Source organism: Psammomys obesus, unplaced genomic scaffold (genome assembly GCF_907164565.1).
Source record: "Psammomys obesus unplaced genomic scaffold, mPsaObe1.curated_primary_1811, whole genome shotgun sequence".
NCBI lineage: Eukaryota > Metazoa > Chordata > Mammalia > Rodentia > Muridae > Psammomys > Psammomys obesus.
In genome coordinates this window covers 1097472-1109016 of record NW_026596040.1, presented here as the reverse complement: position 1 = coordinate 1109016, position 11545 = coordinate 1097472, and the positions used below count along the sequence as shown (strand labels likewise).

Below are 11545 nucleotides of genomic sequence, written 5' to 3'. Positions count from 1 at the left end.
GGGGGGGGGGCTGCTCTGCCTGAGAGGAAGAAAGCCTATTTCCTTCGGGATCTTGCCAATCTGCTTCACACCTGTGCTTCTTCCATGTCGACCAATTAAAGAGAGAGGGTTCCATGTCAGCTGAACAGGGGCACTGACCATGAAGTCAGTGAAAAAAACAAAAACAAACAAACCAAGCAGAAATGCTGTCCTCTACCCTTTTGTGTTTGTTATTTGTTTGTTTGTTTGTTTGTTTGTTTGTTTAGAGAGGCGAGGTTTCTTTGTGTAGCCTTTGCTGTCCTGGAACTCACTCTGTAGACCAGGCTGGCCTCAACCTCACAGAGATCCGCCTCTGCCTCCTTGAGTGTTGGGATGGGATTAAAGGTGTGCCCCCCACCCCCATCCCCACACACCCCCACCCCCAGTACTGTCATCTACCTTTATGGACCTTCTAAACTATCCTAAGAGGTTTGGGGCTGCTCTCTGCTAGACATCAAGTCTGACTCTTAAGATTCGGAAGGAGGGTGTCACCTCTGTCAAAGGCCCCAGCACTTTAGCCTCAGACAACTCCAGACAAGCCTGCATCGCTGCAGACAACCCCACAAGGATTTTGGTCTGTTCTCAAAGATCTATTGTTTTCTGTCTTCCTCGGGCCACGCCTCTCCAGTGGTATGCGGTTTCTGTAAAAGGTCTTATTGTGACAGGAGAGGCTTTTAAAAGGGGCTTAAGAACTTGCAAAGAAGATATGATTTCTGTCACACACATACACACATACACCTAGAGTGTTGTGAGTGCTTACTAAGTGCCTTTGACAGCTATTTTTTCCTCAGACTATTTCCTGGTTTCAAGACTCAGGAAGTCTTGGGCCAGACTTCCCTACTTACGTAATCTCGCCATCTCTTTCCACTCCAGATAACAGTGGGGCCAAGAGGCATCCCATTGGCAGCACTCAGGATTTTAGAAACCCCACCCATATTATTTCAAAGATAGGTATAGACCCTTTACACATGCTGAAATAAATGTATAAATTGAGGGAATGTTGAAGTAAGAAAAGTTAAATGCCAACATTAGAATATTACAAATCTATCTTAATTATAAACGTATCTTAAAGAACTGAGGATTCACTACCCAGAATTTGGCCCACAATACCGCAAAACACTTACTATAGGACAGAAAGTAGAATACATCGGTAATCAGGGACTGTGTTTACCTAAAGGGTGGAGGTGTGTGGAGGTGCGTGATGGTGCTCAGTACTGGATTGGATGGGGAAATGAAATGAAGCCGCCTACTCTTGAGCCTGAGAGTTCAGTGTGCTAGCACGAGCTTAGATACATTTGGCTGTCACAGCGCTCCAGAGATGGCCGTAAGTTGGAAATCTTACTGAGCTCCTTGGGGAAGAAGGAATCTGGAGCATGGCAGAGCTGAGTTGCCCAGCAGTGGCCAAGGACACAGCGTGCTCAGGTTAATGAGTATCAGGCTGAAGCGCGCAGGGTGGGTGAGAGGGGGTTAGTCACACAGCGACTTCGGGTGGGGGTGTGGACTCTGGGTTGGTGCCTTTGGTTCAGAAAGGGTCTTTCAGCACATCATTAACATGTTACGAAGATTCTCTACCAGGTGGTTTCGTTTCCATAGCTGGACAGTTCTCAGGTCAGATCCGCCAGGGTGCCAATCAGTTCCTTCTTAGACACACAGATGCCAGCCACACTGCCATTTCGTTCCTTTTCTTATTGCTGCGATAAGGCATCGTGGCCAAAAACAACTTACAAAAAGAAGGGTTTCCGGCTCACAGAACGATAATCCCATCGCCAGCATGGCAGGAAAGCATGGCAGCAGCTGGGGCAGCAAGCTGAGAGCTCAAATCTAAAACCCCAAGCAGGAAACACAAAGCAAGGCAACCTCAAAGCCCACTCTCATCAGCATCCTTTCTCCAGCAAAGCCACACCCCTGAGCCTACCCAAACAGTACCACCAACTGGGGACCAAATAGCCAAATGCCAGGGGTGGGGGGTGGGGAGACTGGGGACGGGACACATCTCATTCAAATCTCCACAAGCCCCTTCCGATTTGAACGCCTTGTGCTTGTTGAATCAAGGCGACCAGCTCCAAAACGAGCACACTGTCATTTCCTTCAAGGATTAGCTCCTCTCCCTCAGCTCCAGATACAACAAGAAACACAAGCCCTCATCCGAACGAGTCTCAAGGCTGTATTTTCTTGTACCCAGAACTCTGGATTTCAACACTGACCCACTCTCCTGAAGTAGGACGTTGAGAGGGATACATTCACACACAGCGCTGTGCTTGAGGGCGGCTCCGTGTAACGTCCCCCCGCCCCCCACAGTCCTGGGTTCTGTGTATGACACTTACAGTGGGGCAGAAGCTCACTCCTTTCTAGCTAGGAACATGGCCAGCCTGTCCTCTCTGTTCTCTCCAGGAAGACTAGGTTCAGATGTGATGGTGTCCCTCTGAGAACCCTCTCCACTGAGAGGCCAGCGTCAGAGCCATGCACTGTCTGAGCATGTTGCCCCAGCTCCGGGAGCTGAGCTCTTCGGGACTCCTCATTCTGAAAGTCCAGGAGTGGCCCTGGATGCTCTTTCAGGCCACAGATCCGACCCCCAGTGTTACGCTTATGTTACTGTAAGAAAGCAGCATTGCTTTTATGTTACTTCTGGGAGAAAAGGTTCGCTGCGGCTTCAGAGACATTTCAGTCTATCAGTGGTGGGGGAGGCATGGTGACAGGAGAGCAGAGTGGTAGCTGTTCACAAGGTATGTCTGCTGAGCCACGGATAGATACAATCCTCAAAGACCTGCTTCTACTGGCCATGTTCCATCAACTAGGCCCACCTCTTAAAGACTTCCTGGCCTTCAAAATAGTACCACAAGCTAGAGGCCAAGCAGACCCGCCCCTAGCCTGCTCTTACTATATTCACTGCGCCAGAGCAACTCCAACTGGTCCAGGAAAGAGACCTCAGGGTGTATTTTCAGTCCCCCCGAGGTCCACGTGCTTTTCTCTCTCTGAACCACCAGGTGGGCAGGCTGGGGCTCACACACACATGAATGCTCAGTCATGCCTCCCAGGCTGAACTGCCTGGTAGAAGGGAGGTTCTCTTCACCAATGATAGGAAACAATTAATCATAGTTTCTGATCCATATCCTCTGAGTCCACTTCATTCCCTATCTTCAAGCCAGAATACAGATGGCAACCTTCCATCCTTCTCTGAGGTAAGAAGATGACATCCATGGTCCACTGGGGAAGTCCCAAGCTCACCTGAGGACTCCCCTGGTCTAGCTGGAATAAGTGGGAACTCTGGTGAGGAATGCTGGGGACGCTCTTTGCTGCCCCCCCCCCGCCCTAACCTGGTGCCCACTAGCTTGCCTACTTTCACAGAATGCACTTGGTAAGGCTTGGCTCTGGAAATGGTGTAGACAGACACTGCCACACACAGACACCTACACCCTGCGTGGGGATGGAGGACAGAACAGAGAAGGGCTCCCTTTTACCAGCAGTCTGATTTTAGGAGTGTTTCAACACAACCAGTTGTTTCCCTGGTGACAGAGGCCTCAAAATAAACAGGATTCTGCTCAGACGGTAGTCCATTGGGCTTAGGCTTCTGCCCCAAGACAAACCATGCTAAAATAACACCCAAGGTAGTCGCTGCCACTGTCTGCTGTCTCTGTAGTCCCCATGTCTGCTGCAGGCTTTCAAGAGCTAGGGGCACTTGGAGCTTTGTATCCATTGACTGTGCTGGGGTGGGGCTGTGTGGTGGTCTGCAGGCGCGGGGTGTCCCCTCTGCTGAGGAACAGGGGCCACAGGCAGACCTGTAGGCCAGCGCCCTCCGCTCCCCCACCCGCCTCCCTGCTTCCCACACAGCCCTCTGGGACTGGCATGGTGTCTGGAGGCGGGCCAGCAACCTGATGTGAATGCCACAGCCCGTCCCTCTCCCCATACAGAGCTGCAGTCATCCTGAGGTTCGCAGAGCCCGCTGGAGAGGCAGCCTCAGCGCGGAGCAAAGGCCACCAAGTGGATCCCACCCCCCTCGAGAACAAGTGGAGGGAGGATAGCCCCCAGCCTGCCAGCCCTTCAGGTAAGAATTCAGGGGGTTACATCCAGAGCTGTGTTTGGCTGTTTGTATAAAGGTCGTGAGACAGGGAAGAAAAGAGGAACCTGTGCGGGTAGAGAAGTGTTTTAAACAGCACGGAGCCAGCATGCTTGTCAGTGTATTGGGTGGGCTCCCCTCAGGCTGCCTTGAACTGAGGTGCAGCCGGCCCTGGAGGAAAGGCCTGCTGAGAGCACAGACATGAAAAAAACAGCACTTACAGGCTAGAGACTGCACAAGTAACCCTACACCGGGCTTCCCTATCATCATCCCACCAGCGCCTGCCTCAGAAAACCGGAGGGGGTGGGGATCACCTGATTGATGGCAGCCCCAGAGATTGACTTTGAGATCTGTGGGAGCTCAAAGCTGCAGCCAGAGTGGGTCTGGCTGGCAGTATCTTGCTGTGTCACGCTCACTCTACCCAACAGCCTAGAAACTCAGCTGCGTCGAAAAACCCATGGGAAGCTTAGGTTTTTATCGGCTGTCTGACAGAAAAGCTGAAGGTTTTGATAGGGTGGACTCCAGAGCTCCCTGCTCTGTCGACTGAGTGGCTCATTACCTTCTAATCCTCTTTCATAGTCACAGGCTCATCCCAGGATACATCCTTTAGGGACTGGTGAATACCAAAAGTGTGCAAGGCTCCTGGACAGGACAGGAGGCCTCGAAACTCTTAGACCTCTGGGTGCTAGTGTGGGAATTTCAGGCATTTAATCAACAGTCATTTTGCAGAAACCTCACCTCCCAGCTCAGTCCCAAGAGAACTCCGTGTCTCCGAAGAATTTAAACTTCTATGCTTTCTTTAGCCCATTTAGCATCCACCGTCCCCTCTCTTCCTTCCTGTCTGCTTTGGCGGCCAGTACCTTTGCTTTCCCTTTCTTTGGGGATGTCACCTATGGGGGTTGGGGGGAGGGGTTGGCTCGCCATGCTGCAGTGGGGAGAGACAGGCATCCCAAGAGAGGTTGCCTCATTCTACTCTCCCCCAACTGCTGCCATGGGTTGGCACTGTGGCAAAACGTTGAAAGGACAGGCTCAGCTGGCAAAATGCTTGCCATACACGCTTAAAGTTGCATCTCCAGGAGCCACTCTTTTTGTTGTTGCTGTCTGTTGTTTGGTTTTGGAGTCGGGGTCGGTGGTGAAGGCCTGAAAGCCCATTGCCAGAGTGGCAGAGACAAGTACATCCCTAAGGGCCACCAGCCGGCCAGTGTAGTCCACGCTCTGAGCTCCAAGCTCAAAACACCAACAGAACAAAAACAGGAACCAGACAGCATGCAAGCAACACCTAATGTGGACAGCTCCCGAGATGTGACAGCTAGGGTAGTCCTGTGGCCTCTGCATGCACATGTACATGTGTGTACCTGGGAGTACCCACACAGAGAGAGAGAGAGAGAGAGAGAGAGAACAAATGGCCTTGCTTTGGGAGATCCAGGAAGGCTGCCCTCACAAGCACCGCTGTCTATGTGAATAACTGTGGCTTGGTGGAGAATCTGATTCACACCACCAACTCCCTGTGCCTTTGCTTCCTTTGTGTCGATCACCCAGGGCTTCCCAGGAAAGTCTCCTCTTAACGTTGTATCTCAGAAGGCAAGTCCAACAGTATGAGGACAGCCAGCTGGGGGTGCAGGGACAAATTTCTCCTTGTTTGAACTGTCTTTTAATGTGTGGACATGCGGATTTGCTAACGAAACAAACACTTCATTTAAAGAAAAAGTGCTACATGGAAAGGTAAACGAGAAAGCAATTTTGTGTTTGCACGTCCTTGCCTGGTTCTTAAAGGGGTTTAAGCAAGCATGTCCTGGTTAAGTAGTGTGAGTCACAGGTGAGTGGCACCTATCACGCCGATGCCATTTTCAGGCATGGTGGCAGGTGGACACCTGGTCTACACTGTCAAAGGAACGTCCAATCCAGGGAGAGAAGCTGAAACCAGCCTTACGTAGACATGCACTCTGTGTAAGCTAACAATCAAGGACCTTCTAACCTGTGTGCCAGCGGCCAGGAGTGCAGGCATTGCCAAGGCATTGCCTAGCTGACACAGTACCCCTCGATTTCAGCTGCTAGGACAGGAGTCCATAGCCATTCATGACATGGGCATACCCTGCATTAAGTAAAGCTAATCTCTAGTCACTGCACACAGACTACAAATGGGTAAATCTTTTTCCTTAGTAAAAGGATGCATGCCAGGTGGTGGTGGTACACGCTTTTAATCCCAGCACTTGAGAGGCAGAAGCAGGCAGATCTCTGTGAGCTCGAGGCCAGATCTCTAGAACAGCTGGGCCTCAGAAAAAGAAAAGAAAAGAAAAGAAAAGAAAAGAAAAGAAAAGAAAAGAAAAGAAAAGAAAAGAAAAGAAAAGAAAAGAAAAGGAAAGGAAAGGAAAGAAAAAGGAAGGAAGGAAGGAAGGAAGGAAGGAAGGAAGGAAGGAAGGAAGGAAGGAAGGATGGAAGGAAGGAAGGAAGGAAGGAAGGGAGGGCTCATAGGCAAGCAGGTTTTTGTTTTGGGGTTTTCGTTTTTTATCAGTTACAAACAAGATGTCCATTATCAAAGGTGACTGCTTCCAGCCCAATCAGGGAACGAGGGTGGGGGGCCGGTGGGGGAAGGAGCTGCTGAGTATATAGGCAGCAGCATAGGATTGGGATGAAAGGTTGACAAAGGAGCCCAAGGCAGAGGAGCCAGCTCGAGTGCATGGGCTGCAGGGACAGAAGGCACAGAGGCTGAGGAGGGAACGCAACTGCTTTAATTCCTAAGTCACAGGAGCGTTGTAAGGGATGGCTCAGTGGGCATAGCCATTGTCACATACACATAGGGACCAGGCTTGGACTCACAGCACCCCTGTAAAGGCATGACAGCACACATCTATAATCTCTGGACTCCTGTGTTTGATGGGAAGCACAACCAGGAGAATCACCAGAAGCTTGTGGGCCAGAGACTCTGTATACACGCCAAGGAGCAACGGAACCATAAACAAGGTGGAAGCAAGGGCCAACGCCTAACATTGTCCTCTGACCTCTATATGCACACCAATGCAAGTGCACGCCTGCATCCACACGAGTGAATACTCTCTCTTTCACACACACACACACACACACACACACACACACACACACACACACACGAAAAGCAACATGACATGATGGCTAAACACATAGATTCTGCAATCTGAGATCCAAATTCTGATCGTCTTACTGATCAGTGCTGTGCCTTGCCCCTCAGTTCCCTCACTTGTAAAAGGGGTGATAAAGCACCAGCCTTTTTAAGGGCGGGATGAAATGAGGCCCAGCCGTGGTCCACCTCCGGGCTTTCAGTGAGTGCTACTGAGCACTGAGGAGGCTGTGATGCCCCAAATGCCCTCCTGTGGCACTTTTGCTTTGTCATGGGGCTCTGTTTGCATTTTGAAGGTCTGGAGACAGAGCAGCTATTGTCCTAGTCACCAGTGTTTCTGGTCCTTTCTGTATCCAGGCACTGGGCTCAGCTTTAAGTCTGCCAGCAGTGGTGAACAGGGGCTGGTCAGATGGAGGACGGAGGCTCAGGGGAGGGACCATTTACTTGTGGTGCCACAGCTACCAAGGGGCAGAGTCATGCCGGGCTCTCCAGCAGGCCTGTGCTCCTCACTGGGAAGGCGTCCTAAGAGATAGGAATCCAGCATTGGGTGACGTCTGAAAAGCCTAGAGAACAGGCTAGAATTTATAACTACTATTTCAAGATGGCAGGGTCTCAACCTTGAAGACTTACATGCAGGCACATCTACTCTAGAATAACCATGAATGCAAACCAACATAAAATTATAAACTTACTTAACAGATTATAAGGAGGGTTTTTTTGAAGATTTTTTTTCTCTTCTTTTTTTTTTTGTAACTTAATACATCTTGACTGTGAACTTTGTAAATGACAGTATCTGACTCAGTATTTAACGGATGGACACCACTAGACCCACCTTGGGGGTGGGGGGCAGGATCTTTAGAAACAAGGTGGGCTACACAGTCCTGTGGCCTCCAGTTTTCCTGAGCCAGGGAGTATGTGAGAAGGGCTCGAGAACGCAGAACATGAGGCTCGGAACAGATTCGGGCATGAAGAGAATCCTGAACAAGGACCCTCTGAATGATGGGAGCCTGAGTTCAGAGTCGCCTGAGCTAAGTCTGAGGGTAACACTGGGTGGCCCCAGTGGAATAGGGGAGGAATAGAAAAACCAGAGCAAAGTGTCTTAACCAGGCAAGTTTATAGTGAAGGGAAAGAGCTGCCTTTCCTGAAGGGTACGTCCAAATGTAACCTGCAGAGACACGGTGTCTGCTGAGCCACTCAACGCCACCCCTCTAACCCTGTTCAAGGAATGCTGGTGAGGCCGACAGGTATGAGTGGGCATACCTGCCATGCCAGGGGCTGTGCTGGTGTGCAGGGTTACCCATGGGCATGGCTCAGCTCTGCCCCTGATCCAGGGGTTTTAAACCTTTAAGGTCCATAAAGAATCTGATTCCTGCTGGGCTCAGCGGTACAGGCCTGTAATCTCAGCTGCTCAGGAGGCCTGCCCAGACATTTAAAGAAACTTTATCTCAAAATGAAAAACAGAAAGAAACGTGGGCAGATAGCTGACAGGGCCCATATCTTGCATGCACAAGGTCCCTAGGCTTAATCTTTAGCCTTAGAAAATGAGGGGAAAATCAGATTTCTAAATCCTATGCATAGAAGTGATTCAGTGGGTTCATGAAGGACCCAGGACCCTGCATTTCCTTGGTGATGTCCAGGTAGTCTTGTATACCTTTGATCCACAGACCACAATTAGAAAAGCTTGGCTCTGGCTGCCCACCATGGGCCTTCCCTCTTTCTTGTTAGTAAGGGGAACACAGAATTGTGTGGCCTGAGTGGCAGCTGGCCTCTCTGTCACACTGACTTGCCTGACCAACCTTCTACCGATTATAACAAAGTTGTCGTGTACAAGATCCATGTCCCATGGTGTTCTTCTCTCACGAATCCTTCACAGCAATGCCACAAGGTAGATGCTATTACTAAACACATATCACTCATGCAAGAAACAGGTCTACCCCCAGGAAGCGGTGGAGCTGGGATCTGAACTCATCGCTAGCAGACCAGCAGAGCCCAAATGTGTATCTGAGAGGCTGTTTGGGGAGAGCAGATTCAGTCCTGCTTTCTCATTCTTAGGTGGGTGTCCTTCTCTAGTCCCCATCCTTGTGTTGCCCACCTTTCCCAGGCTCATACACCATTTCTCCAGAGGGCAGCATGTTCCATGCTTCTCTACCCAAGCTGCATTGGGTAAGTCAAGAGGGCAAGGAATCAGGTGTGTAGAAGCAGGAGTAATAGGTTACATTTATATGATAAAATCACCCCAATCCCTAGAAACCCAGAATGTGATCCTTCTTAGACATAGGGTCCTTTCAGAGATATATGAGTTAAGATGAGATTGTTAGAACGGCTTTCCCTTTGCATAAAGAAGGGAAATTTGCACACAGAGACATATACAGAAGCAGGATGTAAGGAGACACAGCCATGAAGGAGAGGGGGATGAAGCAGAGTTTTCCTTTCAGCCCTCAGAAGGAGTCAGCCAGACAACACCTTCCTGTTGTTTTCCCCACCGAGCAGCCCCGGCCAAGCCGTACAGTAGGAAGTCACGTTCTCAGTGCTTCCTCTAGGTCCTGACCTTTTGATGATCTAAACAAGGGTCAACACAGAGTGACAAGTTGGAGCAACATTTAAAATTTTCAACTCTGAGAGCCTTTCTGTTGTCTTGAGTATTGCTCTTGAGAGCACTAAGAAGGCCTGAGGCTCAGGAGGAAAGGACTGAAGAGGAGAAGTGAGGAGGGGAAGAGAAAAGGAGGCAGGAGAAAAGAACGGAAATTGGGACTATGGTAGCATTTATGAGTGCCAGTAATGACCATGTCGAGCTCATACAGCTCACTTGTGGGAACTTCCTGCGGCCAGGAAGCATGCCAAACACTGAGCTGTAGCAGAGCTAGGATCTGGAGTTCCCTGAGAAAGAGAGGCCATAGATGGAGATGTGGGTATCAGTCTCCTCTGGTGGCCTGCAGAGCACATGGCAGAGGTGCCTGGGGGTGATGCTTGCTTGAGCTGACATCTGAAATTCTGTCAAATGGAGGTGGAGGAGGGCCGAGGACTCCAGAAGGTCAAGCAGTGTGAGGAAATTGGGCTACCAAAGAGCCAAAGCAAGAGCAGTGTGGCTGGAGGACAGGGGAGGGGCTGTAGAGGAAAAGGGCCTGTTGGGAGATTTAGGTTTTGTTCTCATTTGCTTCTCTGTTGCTGGCTAAACACTAAAAACAATTTGGGATTATAGGCTACAACCTGTCTTCAAGGGAGACCAAAACAGGAACTCAAGGCAGGAACCTGAAGCCACTGGGTCTCAGCCTATAGACCCAGTGGCTTGAAGCGTGTGACTCTATATAAGGAAACTATCATTCCAAACAAGGCTAAAGCTGCTGGTGAAGGGGCGGCAGCACGCAGCCATGGAACTTGGATGTCAGCTCCAAACTTCCCAAGTCTGCATGACCATAAGGGAAAAGAACAGTGTTCCAGACATGGTGTGCCCTCAGCCGCGTATGCTGAAGGGTCCACACCCGCACTGCAAATCATTACTTTCCTTCCCTCTTGCTGTAACCAAATACCTGGTAAGAAGCAATTTAAGGTCTAAAGGGTTTATTTTGGATCCCAGTTTAAGAAAAATACAGCCCATCAAGGCAGGGACGGCATGACGAGCACGAGGACAGGGTATCTGACCATGCTGCACCTGTAGACAGGAAGCCAAGGGCGACAGGAAGTAGGGCCAGGCTGTAAAAGCTCAAGGCCCACCTCTGATAACCTACTTCCTCTCTCAAGGCTCCACCTCTTAAGGGGCCACACCCTTCCAGACAGCACTCCCAGCTGGGGACCCACTGCTCACATTCAAACCACAACAGACAGTTATTTGTGTCAGTAGATCCCTTAGTAAGCTAAGCAGCCAATCAGTGGTCATAATTCAGGTGACTAGACCTCACTGGAAGGGCACAAGGGTCCCAGGGACACAGCCTCTGCTTTCTGGGCTCTGCCTACAGCAGCAAGATCTGGTCCACATTTGGGGATCTAAATTGTTCAGCAAGGGCTGGGAATGGTGGGCAAAGTCAAGGAATGGCAGAGGTGGAAGGGAGTGACAGTAAACAGAAGAGAAAGCTGGTAGAGGCAGGAATGAAAAGACAAGTTGCTGAGTGGGGAAAGGCAAAGGCCACAAAAGCTAAATGTGTCTCATTCATGACTTTGTGTAATAAGGTGTGAGCAAGTGTGGCGGGGTACACCTGCAGTCTCAGCACTTGGGAGGCTGAGGTAGCAGGGTTAGCGTTCAAGGCCAGCATGGTCACATAGATGGAGCCTGTAGAAAGCAAAGAAAGAAAGAAAAGAAAAGGGAGAAGAGAAGAGGAGAGGAGAGGAGAAGAGAGGGAAAAGAAAAGAAAAGAAAAGAAAAGAAAAGAAAAGAAAAGAAAAGA

At 50.0% G+C, this 11545-nt stretch overlaps 1 protein-coding gene across 4 annotated transcripts in view; it reads left to right on the top strand.

The window, feature by feature from the left end:
• Fgf1 (fibroblast growth factor 1) overlaps nt 1-11545 on the top strand; it is a 90245-nt gene that overhangs the window by 5624 nt on the left and 73076 nt on the right. For 2 of the 4 annotated variants that reach the window (XM_055622486.1, XM_055622483.1), the window contains exon 2: nt 3927-4060. The gene's annotated coding sequence lies outside the window, so the exon portion shown is untranslated. Of the gene's footprint in view, nt 1-3590; nt 3624-3889; nt 4061-11545 lie in introns of those variants that run through there. The other 2 variants (XM_055622485.1, XM_055622484.1) reach the window with 2 other exon arrangements.